The sequence below is a fragment of the Bombina bombina genome, chromosome 7 (genome assembly GCF_027579735.1).
Source record: "Bombina bombina isolate aBomBom1 chromosome 7, aBomBom1.pri, whole genome shotgun sequence".
In the NCBI taxonomy this organism is placed as follows: domain Eukaryota; kingdom Metazoa; phylum Chordata; class Amphibia; order Anura; family Bombinatoridae; genus Bombina; species Bombina bombina.
In genome coordinates, this window is record NC_069505.1 from 611,618,538 (window position 1) to 611,636,042 (window position 17,505).

The following is a 17,505-nucleotide window of genomic DNA, read 5'->3' on the forward strand; positions in this document are numbered from 1 at the left end:
GCCTACCTTCGCCGCCACGGACCTGAAAAAATACGCCTAAGTTATCAAATAAAGCTGTCAAAAAGCCGCGGGGCGATGAGCAGCGGACTGTGACAGTTATCACTCATCCGATCTCGCTGCCCTTCGGCTTTTTCCCAGCTTTATTGCTAGCCTGTCACTAAGCACTCACACTAAACTACACTGTTCTACCCCCTATACCGGCGCCCCCGGAGCCTCCCGCAACTCAATAAAGTTACTAACCCCTAAACCGCCGCTCCTAGACCCTGCCGCAACTCTTATAAATGTATTAACCCCTAAACCGCCGCTCCCGGACACCGCTACCACCTATAGTATACCTAGTAACCCCTATCCTGCCCCCCCTATACCGTCGCCCTCTATAATAAAATTATTAACCCCTATCCTGCTGATCCCGCACCTCTCCGCAACTAAATAAATAGTTTAACCCCTAAACCGCCGCTCCATGAACCCGCCGCAACCTATATTAAACCTATTAACCCCTATCCTGCCCCCCCTACACCGTCGCCACCTATAATAAATTTATTAACCCCTAATCTGCCCCCCCTACACCGTCGCCACCTATAATAAATTTATTAACCCCTATCCTGCCCCCCACTACGCCGCCGCCACTGTCATAAAATTATTAACCCCTAAACCTAAGTCTAACCCTAACCCTAACGCCCCCCTAACTTAAATATTAATTAAATTAATCTAAATAAATTAACTCTTATTAAGTAAATGAATCCTATTTAAAACTAAATACTTACCTTTAAAATAAACCCTAATATAGCTACAATATAAATAATAATTATATTCTAGCTATCTTAGGATTTATTTTTATTTTACAGGTAACTTTCAATTTATTTTAACCATGTACAATAACTATTAAATAGTTATTAACTATTTAATACCTTACCTAGCTAAAATAAAGAGAAATGTACCTGTGAAATAAATCCTAACCTAAGTTACAATTACACCTAACACTACACTATACTTTAATAAATTATTCCTATTTAAAAATAAATACTTACCTGTAAAATAAACCCTAAGATAGCTACAATATAATTAATAATTATATTATAGCTATCTTAGGATTTATATTTATTTTACAGGTAACTTTGTATTTATTTTAGCTAGTTAGAATAGTTATTAAATAGTTATTAACTATTTAATAACTACATAGCTAAAAGAAATACAAAATTACCTGTAAAATAAATCCTAACTTAAGTTACAATTAAACCTAATACTACACTATCATTAAATTAATTAAATAAATTAACTACAAATAACTACAATTAAATACAATTACATAAACTAACTAAAGTACAAAAAATAAAAAAAGCTAAGTTACAAAAAATAAAAAAATAAGTTACAAACATGTTACAAATATTACAACAATTTTAAGATACTTACACCTAATCTAAGCCCCCTAATAAAATAACAAACCCCCCCAAAATAAAAAAATGCCCTACCCTATTCTAAATTAAATAAATTTCAAAGCTCTTTTACCTTACCAGCCCTTAAAAGGGCCATTTGTGGGGGCATGCCCCAAAGAAAACAGCTCTTTTGCCTGTAAAAGAAAAATACAACCCCCCCCCAACATTAAAACCCACCACCCACATACCCCTAATCTAACCCAAACCCCCCTTACAAAAACTTAACACTAATCCCCTGAAGATCATCCTACCTTTAGTTGTCTTCACTCAGCCGAGCCACCGATGGAACTGAAGAGGACATCCGGAGCGGAAGAAGTTAATCCTCCAAGCGGCGCTGAAGATGATTTTGTTCCTCTCTTCTTCCTCAATCTTCGGGTTTTTAAGCTTGGACCAAAAATTGTTCTAATATTCAAAGTTTAATTCTCCTGCCCCATAGACCTTCTGATAGTATGCTGTAAATAATTTTAAAATATCCTCAGTCTTATTTAATATCTTCCCATCTGCAGTTATACAACCAATAGCATTATGTCATTTTGCTCTATTCACTAGATTGGCTAGCAATTTCCCTGATGTGTTTCCAAACCTGTACAATCTTGCACTAGTTCTAAGTTATTTTTGTGTGGTAGTATTAAGAATCCATAGATCCCTAGCTTCCTTAGCCTCTTCATACTGTTTCTAATTTTTCCTATTTTGATCATTCAAATATTTATTGTACGCTGAGGTTAGTCTATTCACCATTTCTTTCTCACTTTTTCTTTGTTTTTTCTCTTTTCTGAAAGCAATAACTTCTCCCCTCAGTACCGCTTTCAGCGATTCCCATAAAATCCCTGGCTTGTCTATATATTCTTGATTATTCATATAAAATCCCTGCCATCTTGTTATTAACATGTTTTTAAGTTCTATATCATTAATCAAATAACTCAGAAACCGGAACCTGCTCATGGGGGAATTACCTTTATTCATAAAGATGTTTAAAGTGATGGGTGCATGGTCTGATATTGTTATTTCCTTTAACTCTGCTTCCACATCTATATCCAAGAGTTTCTCTGAGATTAAGAACTTATCTATCCTTGAGAAGGTTTTATGAGCCTTAGAGGCACATGTAAAATCCCTGCCTACTGGGTTTCTTTCTCTCCAGTTATCCTTTAAGTTAAGGTTTACTGTAAATTTCTTAAGCAATTTAGCCTCCAGTTTATCTCTCCTAGTTTTTTTTTTTTCCTTCAATACCTTCTCTGAATCTATATAATGGGAATTGAAAAACCATATTAAAGTCCCCTCCTATTATTAATGTTCCTTCTGTTTTTTCTAACAGGTGTGTTTGAAGATTTAACCAAAATTTTGGTGTATGTTCGTTAGGACCATAGACATTGCATATAGTTAGTCTCTTTCTCTCAACCTCAATTTTTAAAATTATGAACCTCTCCTCTGGATCTAGGAATTAGGATAATATTGTATATTGAAAGTTTTTATTGAATAAAATCGCTACCCCTTTTTTCCTCTTTTTACCTGGTGTTCCAATAATTTTACCCACCCAGCCAGATTTCATTTTAACCAGTTCCTCTTCTCTTAGTTGTGTGTCCTGGATGAGGGCAACATCTGTCCTCAATATCTTAAAGGGACATAAACCCATTTTTTTTTTCTTTTCATGATTTAGATAGAACATAACATTTTAAACAAATTTCTAATTTACTTCTATTATCAAATGTTCTTAGTTTTCTTGTTATACTTTGTGGAAAAGAAGAAATGTAAGCTCAAGAGTTTGCACGTGTCTGCAGCACTATAGAGCAGCAGTTTTGCAACAATGTTATACATTAGCAGGGGCACTAGATGGCAGCACTATTTCCTGCACGCTACCTACCTTGGTATCTCTTCAACAAAGAATAACATGAGAATGAAAAAAATGATAATAGAAGTAAATTGGAAACTTTTTTTTAAATTGTGTCCTTTATCTGAATCATGAAAGAAAATTTTTGGGTTTAATGTCCCTTTAAGTTGTCTTAGAATACATTTCCTCTTTATCGGGGATGTGATGCCACCTACATTCCAGGAAGTACAACTAATCTGGTTGGTCATCCTATTGCTTATTTACCCATCTGGCGAGGAGGTCAGAGGAGAAAAAAAAAGCGCATACAACCAATTCCCCTCCTTCCCAAAAGACTCTACCTTCACTATACATCATGCTATATATCCTCAAATTTCAATTTAATTATATTTGTCTCCATCGTTATCTCACTTCCTCTCTCATAAAGACCTATGACATATTATGGCTGGAAATATTAATGTGGCATTAGATCCCTTATTTATTAATTGAGTACATACTGGCACCATTTTCCTTTTATTAGAAGCTTCTATGGAGAAGTCTTGAAAAATGAGGACTTTTTTCCCTCATTAGTTATATCCCTCTATTTTCCTGTAGTATTGCAAAAGCTTTACCTTATCCCGGAAGTTTAAAAACCTGGTAATTATTGGCCTAGGTCTTTCACTATTATTGTCTCCCCTGATATGTCCTATTCTATGTGATCTTTCTACTATGAGTGGTAAATCTGTAAGTGGAATATCCAACAATTTAGGTAGAGTTTCTGACATAAATCGGTTCAAATCCTTGTGCTGTGTATTTTCTGGTAATCCTATTATTATAATGTTATTTCTGCATGCACTATTCTCTAAGTCGTCCACTTTCTGTTGTAGCCTGTAATTTGTCCTTATATTAGTCATTTTTAACTCATGGCCATTGACATGTGCTGTTCAGCTTCTGCCAGCCTTTTTGCAAACTGTCTAACTTTACTTGCCGAACCTGATATCTCAGTTTTTACCTGCTCAAACTGTGGCACAAAAATATCATTTTAACTAAAGCCTGTGTGCCAATCTGGTTAATGCTCTCATTATTAGATTCTGGTACAATTTCACTGCTTCCTTTGCTTTTTTTTCTCTATTCCTAGCAGCCATGTCAGGAGATTTATTATTGTGCTGAGTTAGGAATTTATCCATATGTGTGTTACAGAAAAATATATAATCCTTTAACCTTCAGCCCCCCCCCCCCCATTCGTCCCTCTTCCTTTCCCTTCTCCTCCCTTTTTAAATAGCGAGTTTTCACTTTTGAAGCTCTGCTAATTTTTAGAGCAGGAGTTTCGAATGACAACCTGAGCTACAAATATGTGCATTAGAGCCTATTACAACTTTGATACAGTTTGACACATTTAGTAATTATGGGTTGGCTAACATCCAAGAAGTCAACCTCTGCAAATATATCAGCACCTCTTTCTACTAGCTTAGATATATGCTAGGCTTATTTTCTATATATCCCTACGGGTCGTGTGAAGACTATAGTTGAATTGGCATTTAAACCTAGTGTCTGTATCGTCAGGAATACTCTGGCTTTTTTATAACCAACTAAGTATAGGGTATATCACAGTGCAAGCTCAGTTATCTGTAAGGGGGATATTTATCAAGCTGTCAACCACAAATATGCTGGTATTCCACAGTGTAATTGTGGTGAGCTTGATTCTCCCTAGTTATCAAAGCCTACAGACTGGCAAAAGTTGAAATATGTGACGTAACATACGATCCGCCGGTCTCAATCCGACACAGATCGATAATTACGTTATTACAGATGTTCTGAATACACATTTGGCACTATTTGACACTTTTTCAAAGTTATCAAATAGTTAACCGGTACGCTTGCGGCTATTCCGGCCCAGCGTACCTGGTTTTCAATCCGCCGCACTGGAGGCCACAGATGCCATAGGAATCAATGGGAATCTGAAATCAGCGAAAGCTTATGTTCGATGCTGCTAGATATCCCATTGATTTCTATGGTAGAAAACCAGTAAAGTTTACACCTAACACCCTAATATAAGCCCTGAGTCTAAACACCCCTATTCTGCCGCCCCGACATCGCCACCACCTACATAATGTTATAAACCCCTATTCTGCCACTCCCAGACCCCGCCACAATCTAAATAAAGTCATTAACCCCTATCCCGCCACTCCCGGACCCCGCCACTACTAAATAAAGTTATTAACCCCTAAACCCCTGGCCTCCCACATCACTACCACTTACTAAACCTATTAACCCCCCCAAAAAAACGCCAGTCCCCCCATCGCCATAAACTAAATTAAGATATTAACCCCTTAACCTAACAACCTGCTAACTTTACATTAAAATTACAACATCCCTATCTTATAATCAATTTAAACTTACCTGTAGAATTAAATTAAACTATTAATTAACCTACCCTAACTATTATCCTACAATTAAATTAAACTATATTAAACTATTAAGTAACCTACCCTAACAATTATACTAAAATTACATTAAACTACCACTTAAATTAACTATATTACATATTTAAAAACCTAACCCTACTCAACTACAATTAAAAATTACTAAATTACAAAAAAAATAAACACTAACGGCTAGATTTAGAGTTTTGTCGGTAAGGACCCGCGTAGCTAACGCTGGCTTTTTTCTGGCCGCACCATAAAAATAACTCTAGTATTGATTGTCCACATAAAGGCTGCGTTAGGCTCCAGAATCAAGTTCAATCCGATTGGCTGATCCAATCTGCCAATCGGATTGAACTTGATTCTGATTGGCTGATTCCATCAGCCAATCAGAATATTCCTACCTTAATTCCGATTGGCTGATAGAATCCTATCAGCCAATCAGAATTCGAGGGACGCCATCTTGGATGACGTCATTTAAAGGAACCGTCATTCGTCGTTCAGTCGTCGGCCAGGATGGATGTTCCGCGTCGGAGGTCTTCAGGATGCTGCCGCTCCGCTCCAGATGGATGTCGATAGAAGATGGCGCCTGGATGAAGACTTCAATCGGATGGAAGACCTCTTCTGCCCCACTTGGATGAAGACTTCAATCGTATGGAAGACCTCTTCTGCCCCGCTTGGATGAAGACTTCTACCGGATCATGGACATCTTCAGCCCCCAGCTTGGGCTTGAATCAGGACATCGGAGGAGCTCTTCAGGACGGATCGGTGAACCTGGTATGGTGAAGACAAGGTAGGATGATCTTCAGGGGCTTAGTGTTAGGTTTATTTAAGGGGGGTTTGGGTTAGATTAGGGGTATGTGGGTGGTGGGTTGTAATGTTGGGGGGGGTATTGTATGTTTTTTTTACAGGCAAAAGAGCTGAACTTCTTGGGGCATGCCCCGCAAAGGGCCCTGTTCAGGGCTGGTAAGGTAAAAGAGCTTTTAACTTTAGTAATTTGGAATAGGGTAGGGCATTTTTTATTTTGGGGGGCTTTGTTATTTTATTAGGGGGCTTAGAGTAGGTGTAATTAGTTTAAAATTGTTGTAATATTTTTCTTATGTTTGTAAATATTTTTTTATTTTTTGTAACTTAGTTCTTTTTTATTTTTTGTACTTTAGTTAGTTTATTTCATTGTAGTTATTTGTAGATATTGTATTTAATTAATGTATTGATAGTGTAGTGTTAGGTTTAATTGTAGGTAATTGTAGGTATTTTATTTAATTAATTTAATGATAGTATAGTGTTAGGTTTAATTGTAACTTAGGTTAGGATTTATTTTACAGGTAATTTTGTAATTATTTTAACTAGGTAACTATTAAATAGTTCTTAACTATTTAATAGCTATTGTACCTGGTTAAAATAATTAGAAAGTTGCCTGTAAAATAAATATTAATCCTAAAATAGCTACAATGTAATTATAATTTATATTGTAGCTATATTAGGATTTATTTTACAGGTAAGTATTTAGCTTTAAATAGGAATACTTTATTTAATAAGAGTTAATTAATTTCGTTAGATTAAAATTATATTTAATTTAGGGGGGTGTTAGTGTTAGGGTTAGACTTAGCTTTAGGGGTTAATACATTTATTAGAATAGCGGTGAGCTCCGGTCGGCAGATTAGGGGTTAATAATTGAATTTAGGGGGTGTTAGTGTTAGGGTTAGACTTAGCTTTAGGGGTTAATACATTTATTAGAATAGCGGTGAGCTCCGGTCGGCAGATTAGGGGTTAATAATTGAAGTTAGGTGTCAGCGATGTTAGGGAGGGCAGATTAGGGGTTAATACTATTTATTTTAGGGTTAGTGAGGCGGATTAGGGGTTAATAACTTTATTATAGTAGCGGTGCGGTCCGCTCGGCAGATTAGGGGTTAATAAGTGTAGACAGGTAGAGGCGATGTTGAGGGGGGCAGATTAGGGGTTAATAAATATAATATAGGGGTCGGCGGTGTTAGGGGCAGCAGATTAGGGGTACATAAGGATAACGTAGGTGGCGGCGCTTTGTGGTCGGCAGATTAGGGGTTAATAAGTGTAGGTAGCTGGGGGCGACGTTGTGGGGGGCAGATTAGGGGTTAATAAATATAATATAGGGGTCGGCGGTGTTAGGGGCAGCAGATTAGGGGTACATAAGGATAACGTAGTTGGCGGTCGGCAGATTAGGGATTAAAAAAATGTAATCGAGTTGCGGCGACGTGGGGGGACCTCGGTTTAGGGGTACATAGGCAGTTTATGGGTGTTAGTGTACTTTAGAGTACAGTAGTTAAGAGCTTTATAAACCGGCGTTAGCCCAGAAAGCTCTTAACTACTGACTTTTTTCCTGCGGCTGGAGTTTTGTCGTTAGATTTCTAACGCTCACTTCAGACACGACTCTAAATACCGGAGTTAGAAAGATCCCATTGAAAAGATAGGATATGCAAATGACGTAAGGGGATCTGCGGTATGGAAAAGTTGCGGCTGAAAAATGAGCGTTAGACCCTTTTTTGAGTGACTCCAAATACCGGAGGTAGCCTAAAACCAGTGTTAGGAGCCTCTAATGCTGGTTTTCACGGCTAACGCCAAACTCCAAATCTAGGCCTAAGTTACAAAAAAACAAAACACTAAGTTACAAAAAATAAAAAACACTAAGTTACAAAAAATTTAAAAACACGGTATCAAAAATAAAAAAGAATTACACCTAATCTAATAGCCCTATCAAAATAAAAAAGCCCCCCAAAATAAAAAAAAACCCTAGCCTACAATAAACTACAAATGGCCCTTAAAAGGGCCTTTTGCGGGGCATTGCCCCAAATAAATCAGCTCTTTTACATGCAAAAATAAATACAACCCCCCAACAGTAAAACCCAACACCACACAACCAACCCCTCAAATAAAAACCCTATCTAAAAAACCTAAGCTCCCCATTTCCCTGAAAAGGGCATTTGTATAGGCATTGCCCTTAAAAAGGCATTTAGCTCTTTTACTGCCCAGACCCTACGCTAAAAAAAAAACCCACCAAAAAAACTTAAATATACCTAAAACTAACCTCTGACAATCCACTTACAGTTCTTGAAGTTCCGCTTGAAGGATCCATCCAGCCATCAAGAAGTCTTCATCCTTGTGGCCTCTTCCATCTTCATCCAGCCGGTGAAGTCTTCATCCATGCGGCCTCTTCTATCTTCATCCATCCGGCAAGAGTTCAATCCTATTGGCTGATTGGAAAAGCCAATAGGATGAGAGCTGCTCAAATCCTATTGGCTGATTGGAACAGCCAATAGGAATACAAGGGATGCCATCTTGGATGACGTCACTTGCATTCAAGATCCAGTTTATGACGCAGACCGTATTGAAGAGGAGCTCCTCGTCGGATGTCTTCAGGAAGGACCCGCTTTGCGCCAGATTTCTTCAGGATGGACCCGCTCCTCGCCGGATGAAGATAGAAGAGGCTGCATGGATGAAGACTTTGCTGGCTGGATGAAGATGGAAGAGGCCGCCTGGATGAAGACTTCATGCCGGCTGGATGGATCCTTCAAGCGGAACTTCAAGAACTGTAAGTGGATCGTTGGGGGGTTAGTGTTAGGTTTATTTAAGTTTTTTTTGGGTGAGTTTTATTTTTAGAGTAGGGTCTGGGCAGTAAAAGAGCTAAATGGCCTTTTAAGAGCAATGCCCATAATACAAATGCCCTTTTCATGGCAATGGGGAGCTTAGTTTTTTTTAGATAGGGTTTTTATTTGGTTGGTTGGTTGTGTGGGTGGTGGGTTTTACTGTTGGGGGGTTGCTTATATTTTTTTTACAGGTAAAATAGATGATTTTTTTGGGGCAATGCCCCGCAAAAGACCCTTTTTATTTAATAGGGCTATTAGATTAGGTGTAATTAATTTAAATAATTGATCATTTCTATTTTATTTTGTGTGTTTTAGTGTTTATCATTTTTTGTAATTTAGATAAAACATTTTTTAAATATAATTTATTTAATTTTAGTGTAATGTTAGGTGTTAGTGTAACTCAGGTTAGGTTTTATTTTACAGGTAACTTTGTATTTATTTTAACTAGGTAGCTAGTAAATAGTTAAAAACCTAGATAAAATAAATACAAACTTGCCTGTAAAATAAAAATAAACCCTAAGCTAGCTACGATGTAACTATTAGTTATATTGTAGCTAGCTTAGGGTTTATTTTACAGGTAAGTATTTAGTCTTAAATACGAATTATTTAGGTAATAATAGTAATTTTTATTTAGTGTTAGACTTAGGGTTAGGTTTAGTCGGTTAATTTATTATTATAATTTATAATATGATTGGGCCGTGTTTTATACCAGTTATTACATTTCACTTCTCATTGTGCTACTTTAATTTATCTGTATGATCATGTGTAGGTTTCTGCCTAGCAATATAGATCCACTATATTCAGACATTGGAATATCTTTTATTGGAACTCTATTGCTATGCTAAATAAAAAACACATAATTAGATAGAGATACAAGTGTAAATTAGTGATGTCGCGAATTGTTCGCAGACAAATAGTTCCCGGCGAACATAGCATGTTCGCGTTCACCTCGGCGGGCGAACATATGCGATGTTCGATCCGTCCCCTATTCGTCATCATTGAGTAAACTTTGACCCTGTACCTCACAGTCAGAATACACATTACAGCCAATCAGCAGCAGACCCTCCCTCCCAGACCCTCCCACCTCCTGGACAGCATCCATTTTAGATTCATTTGGAAGCTGCATTCTTAGTGAGAGGAGGGACAGTGTAGCTGGTACTGATTTAATAGGGAAATCAATAGCTAGGCTAGTGTATTCAGTGTCCACTACAGTCCTGAAGGACTCATCTGATCTCTGCTGTAAGGACAGCACCCCAAAAAGCCCTTTTTAGGGCTAGAACATCAGTCTGCTTTTTTTTCCCCCGTGTAATCTAATTGCAGTTGACTGCCTGCCAGCGTGTGTGTCAGGCTCACAGCGTATACTGTGCCCACTTGCCCAGTGCCACCACTCATATCTGATGTAACAGTAGTGTATATTTAAAAAAAAAAAAAAAATTTTGACTCTGAAATAATAACAGACAGCTGCCAGTACCCAAGATGGCCGCCAATAAGGCAGATGGGGAGGGTTAGAGAGCTGTTTTGGGGGGGATCAGGGAGGTTGGGGGCTAAGGGGGGATGCTACACCACAGCATATGTAAATATGCTAATAAAATTAAAAAAAATTTAAAAACCTTTTATTTTAGTACTGGCAGACTTTCTGCCAGTACTTAAGATGGCTGGGACAATTGTGGGGTGGGGGAGGGAAGGGAGCTGTTTGGGAGGGATCAGGGGGTCTGATGTGTCAGGTGGGAGGCTGATCTCTACACTAAAACTAAAATTAACCCTTCAAGAACCCTACAAACTACCTAATTAACCCCTTCACTGCTAGCCATAATACACGTGTGATGCGCAGCAGCATTTAACGGCCTTCTAATTACCAGAAAGCAACGCCAAAGTCATATATGTCTGCTATTTATGAACAAAGGGGATCCCAGAGAAGCATTTACAACCATTTGTGCCATAATTGCACAAGCTGTTTGTAAATAATTTCTGTGAGAAACCTAAAGTTTGTGAAAAAGTGAACAATTTTTTTTTTTGATCACATTTGGCGGTGAAATGGTGGCATGAAATATACCAAAATGGGCCTAGATCAATCCATTGGGTTGTCTACTACACTACACTTAAGCTAAAATTAACTATACAAGCTCCCTACAATCTCCCTAATTAACCCCTTCACTGCTGGGCATCAAATACGTGTGGTGCACAGTGGCATTTAGCAGACTTCTAATTACCAAAAAGCAACGCCAAAGCCATATAAGTCTGCTATTTCTGAACAAAGGGGATCCCAGAGAAGCATTTACAACCATTTATGCCATAATTGCATAAGTTGTTTGTAAATAATTTCTGTGAGAAACCTAAAGTTTGTGAAAAAGTGAACATTTTTTTTTTATTTGATCGCATTTGGCGGTGAAATGGTGGCATGAAATATACCAAAATGGGCCTAGATCAATACTTTGGGTTGTCTACTACACTACACTTAAGCTAAAATTAACTCTACAAGCACCCTACATGCTCCCTAATTAACCCCTTCACTGCTGGGCATAAAACACGTGTGGTGTGCAGTGGCATTTAGCAGCCTTCTAATTACCAAAAAGCAACGCCAAAGCCATATAAGTCTGCTATAATGGCATGTCTGGCACACAGTGTTGGGGCAAGGGTCCATCTGACCACTGATACCTGGTCTGCAAAGCATGGTCAGGGCAGGTATATCACCTACACTGCGCACTGTGAAGCAGGCGTAACCCTTACACTACCTGATCGATCATACCTGATCATACCTGATGTTTTAAAGCACGTTATTCCAAACAATTTAGGAATGTTAGGTGATTTATGCCCTTTATGGATTAAAACCAGACTCTGCATCAACTATGTAATTTTCCGTTGGAGTTTTTGTATCCCCCTCCGGCATGCCACAGTCCAAGTGTTAGTGCCCTTGAAACAACTTTTCCATCACTATTGTGGCCAGAAAGAGTCCCTGTGGGTTTTAAAATTCGCCTGCCTATTGAAGTCTATGGCAGATCGCCCGGTTCACCGGTTCGCAAACTTTTGTGGAAGATCGAGTTCTCCGTTCGTGAACCCAAATTTTTAGGTTTGCAACATCACTAGTGTAAATCCATTCCGTCATTTGACGTCACGGATAGCGTGAAAATTACTGTTATTTAAACCTCTTGTGTAGCGGAAATTTATATGCACTATGTCAGCATACTTTTATGGTTTTTTTTTATATACTTAATACTTTATTTATACAAAAAAATCTGTTACATATATAATAAGAAAAAGAACATATTAAATTAGTTTACCATAGAGGGTGCATTATATTATTATATGGCTCAAATAGAGTATCTATTTAGAATACAAATGTATCTACATACTATGCAGAGGTACAGATCTACGTTTGCTATTATAGAACAAAAATAAATTACAAAACTAAATTTGGGCAGTTTATAAAGACCACAGTGTAATGATAATACCAAATGAAAAAAAGAAAAAAAAAACATAAACTATTCATATTCTAGCCTTTAAATAGACTTGACTAGGTAGTTATATCTCACAGATTACAAATGTTGATTCTCAACATTGGCATATTACTCAGCAAAAAGACCTATGAGGTTAAAATGTTACCCACTGCATACCTTACATGTTGTTTAATCAGCCTAATACAAAAATTATGTTTCCCCTTTCAACATAAGTGCTGTTGGAGAATATCAATTTTTTTAGAAGATATGTTCCTTTTTTCCTCACATCTAGGTTACCTTGTACCTCTGCTTATTCAATGAATTGACATTTCATGGCATTGATAAGTTTTTTAAAAGGAGGCCTTTGTGTGAAACCCCATATTGGAGGAATTCCTCCTATTAATATTCTAGGATTTAAGGTAAACTTGTTTAGTAAGTTATAAGTCCTCCAACAAACAGTTGCAAGCGCTCCAGTATGATCCTCTCCCCTCTCCTCTGTCTTCCAACGATCTTCACGTTGCGCTACGTCACTTCTGGTATCCGGTACCCAGTCCTACAGTGAAAGGACTCCTCCGGGAACCTGAAGCCAGCACGTCCAGTCCGGTGCTAAGGAGAAGATATGAAAGCTTCACCCACGCTTCCCAAACAAAATGAATCCACCGACAATTGTCCCAGCACTCCAAGGTAAGGACACACCAGACTCCAGTGAGTAAAAACAAAGATATTCTCTTTATTCCAAAATGCAGCTCTTAAGAACAGCAACCGTTTATCCAGTCAGAAGGAAGTGGAAGTTTAAGGTCAAACATGTTTCATCTGTGGCAACGTAACTTCCTTTATATAACTTTAGTAAGTTATATATGACAAATTACAAATGTTGGTTCTCAGCATTAACATATTACTCAGCAAAAAAAGACTATGCAGTTTCAAACATTGCTCACTACATACATAACATGTTGATTAATCAGCCTAATACCAAATATAGTTTCCCTTCTCAAGGCAAATGCTCTTGGGGGATATCGCACATTTTGGAGAATCTATGAACCACTGGCCCCTACTTATCAAGCCGTCAACCGCAAATAAGCTGGAATTCTGCAGCAATTTGTGGCGAGCCTGATTCCCCTTAGTTATCAAAGCCTACAGACTGGCAAAAGAAGAATTTTGTGACATAACATACAATCTGCTGTCAATCAGCCAATAGGATTGAACTTCAATCCTATTGGCTGATTGGAACAGGCAATAGAATGCAAGCTCAATCCTATTGGCTGTTCCAATCAGCCAATAGGTTTTTTTCTACCTTAATTCCGATTGGCTGATAGAATTCTATCAGCCAATCGGAATCTAAGGGACGCCAACTTGGCTGACGTCACTTAAAGGAACCTTCATTTGTCTGGTAGTCGTTGGCCGAAGAGGATGCTCCATGTTGGATGTCTTGAAGATGGACCTGCTCCGCGCCAGATGGATGAAGATAGAAGATGCCGTCTGGATGAAGACCTCTGCTGTCTGGAGGACCACTTTTGCCCAGCTTGGATGAAGACGTCTCCCGGTAAGTTGATCTTCAGGGTTTTTTTGAGGGTGTATTGGGTAGGCTTTATTTTTAGGTTAGGGCTTTGGGCCTGCAAAAGAGCTAACTGCCCTTTTAAGGGCAATTCCCATCCAAATGCCCTTTTCAGGGCAATGGGGAGCTTAGGTTTTTTTAGTTAGTATTTGTTTTGGGGGGTTGGTTGTTTGGGTGGTGGGTTTTACTGTTGGGGGGGTTGTTTGTATATTTTTTTTTCCAGGTAAAAGAACTGATTACTTTGGGGCAATGCCCTGCAAAAGGCCCTTTAAAGGGCTATTGGTAGTTTAGTTTAGATTAGGGTTTTTTATTTTTATTTTGGGGAGGCTTTTTTATTTTGATAGGGCTATTAGATTAGGTGTAATTAGTTTAAATTTCAGTTATTTGTTTATTATTTTCAGTAATTTAGTGTTTGTTTTTGTACTTTAGATAATTGTATATAATTTACTTAATTGTATGTCATTTATTTAATTGTATTCAATTGTAGTGTAGTGTTAGGTATTATTGTAACGTAGATTAGGTTTTATTTTACAGATACTTTTGTATTTATTTTAGCTATGCAGTTATTAAATAGTTAATAACTATTTAGTAACTATTTTACCTAGTTAAAATAAATACAAACTTGCCTGTGAACTAAAAATAAACCCTAAGCTAGCTACAATGTAACTATTAGTTATATTGTTGCTATCTTAGGGTTTATTTTATAGGTAAGTATTTAGTTTTAAATAGGAATTATTTAGTTAATGATAGGAATTTTATTTAGATTTATTTAAATTAGATTTAAGTTAGGGGGTGTTAGGGTTAGACTTAGGTTTAGCGGTTAATAAATTTAATATAGTGGCGTCGACATTGGGGACGGCAGATTAGGGGTTAATAAGTGTTATGTAGGTGGTGGCAGTGTAGGGGGGCAGATTAGGGGTTAATAACATAATGTGGGTGGCAGCGGTGTAGGGGCGGCAGTTTAGGGGTTAATAAGTATAATGTAGGTGGTGGTGGGCTCCAGGAGCGGCGGTTTAGGGGTTAATAAGTTTATTTAGCTGCAGCTGGGTCCAGGAGCGGCGGTATAGGGGTAAAACAGTTTAGTATAGTGTGGGTGTTTAGTGACAGTATACCAATAAAGCTGGGAAAAAGCCGAAGAGCTGCAAGATCGATGACTGTTAGTTAACAACTGTCCGCTGCTCATCGCCCCATACTTGTTGCACAGCTTTTTGACAGCTTTTTTGGTAACTTTGGAGAACATATTCAGGTCCGTGGCAGCGATGTTAGGCGATCTTAGGCTAGCGTATTGGTGCCGGCGAATGCAAGTAAGTTGACGGGTTGATAAGTAGGGTCCAATGAATCTATAGAAGGCTTAACTAGGTTGACATTGCAAATTGTCTACACAACATTGTATTGGTGTTTGATAATTTAGATCATCTTATAGGGAAACACCAATAACCCTGCAGGTTTTCATCTAATTTACTTCTTCTTATGGGAAACACCATTTACCATGCAGATTTTCATTAAGAATAAATGTAGAATTTTGAAATGTTTGCAGAACTCTATGGGGCCAATCTAACAATGACTGGCGAACATGATACACTGCAGAAATAAGGAACAATAGCTCCTCATGTGGCGGCCTGTTGTTTCCTCCATATTTGGGAAAGCTGGTATATTTAACAAAGACAAAGATCTACGCGAGTCAGTGTGTGTCTGTATATTATCATATATCCCCCAAAAGCATGTACCTACTAATTGGGAAGAAAATAATCAGAAACATAACATTAACATAGGAACTGGGCCGTTTTTAGGGGTGGGCAAGCAAGGCAGCTGCCTGGGGCGCCAGAGCTCACTGTTTCTTCAGATCACACAAGCTTGTTTGCCACTTATTCATTTTAATATGTGTTATTTTGCTACAGGCAGAGCTTACGTTCAACTTGAGGAAAGTGCAGAATTTTCCCTGTGTGATTTATATCAGCAGTCCGGCCTTCACAAACTTTTATTGTGTTTACCGGGCTCCCTCCCATCCCTTTGCTGCTGTAGACCCCAGTGCTGTTAATCAGTGATCGGCAGTACGCTGAGGATGGTAAAGCAGAGACTGAGCTGCCCGACATAGAAGGAGGAGGGGAGAGTTATTTATGTATGTAAAAAGTACGGGCATGCTCCGGTCAGGGCTCCATCAAGCTACATGTTATACAGTACTACATATAAAGTAGGTGCGGAGTACCTGTTCCATGGCCTCAGATTCAGTCACGTGTTTACCTCATGGGAGTACAGCCTCCTGTAGCTACAGTAGATGGTACTTTGTGCTGGGAGCAGATAGGGAAAAAGGCCTCACATATCGCTGTTTATGAGGGGATTATTTCAAAGACAACACACAGAATGATGGCAAAAAAGGGTCACTGATGAGGTCTGCAAGTCTAGTTGCACATCTGCAAAGCAAAGTCTCTACCAAGCATAGCTTACATGTTTTATGTGTATATCTTATGTCATACTTAATGCTTTTTTATATAGACAGCTTTCATATAAAGACGTAAGGGGATAAACCAGGGAGCACTTGGCAACTGATTAAAGTATTACTAACTACCTGAACTTAACTGTTTGCTCTTATTTTTTTCTATCATGCATTTCTTAAGTTAAAGTGCTAAGAAATGGGTGAATCAAAAGGTACTTTATCATGAAATATTTATACATTGGACTAATAAGCATTTGAAGAAAAATAAACACTTTTTTGTCCTAAATCCTTTGAGTACTTTGTGTTAACTATATTTTTGTGTGATATGCAATTATGCAAATGTACTTTAACCAAATACAAACTAATCTGCTAGAATAAATCAGATAGTGTCAGGATGACATAAATGCAGGGATAGTGGATTTATTTTTTATTGCCTGTTTATATATATATATATATATATATATATATATATATATATATATATATATATATATGAACAAAGGTAAATGCACTCTCAGGTCTTCCACGATTTACTTTATTGTAACGTTTTCGGGGTTCACAACCCCTTCATCAGCATAAAACAACAAGCCAAATTCAAACAATTTATAGTGCTTTAACAAACCACTCACCAAACAGGTGTTACTCCAAATTGCTAAAGCCTACCGGAAGTGCTATGATCTCACTAGCACAACCCTTACTGAATTTGACCTTAAATTGGACCTGTATAAGTTGAATAAGTCCCTTAAGATTAGGGAATTTTTTCAAAACACAGTACCTAGCGCTACTAGAACACAGTTAGAGCTCA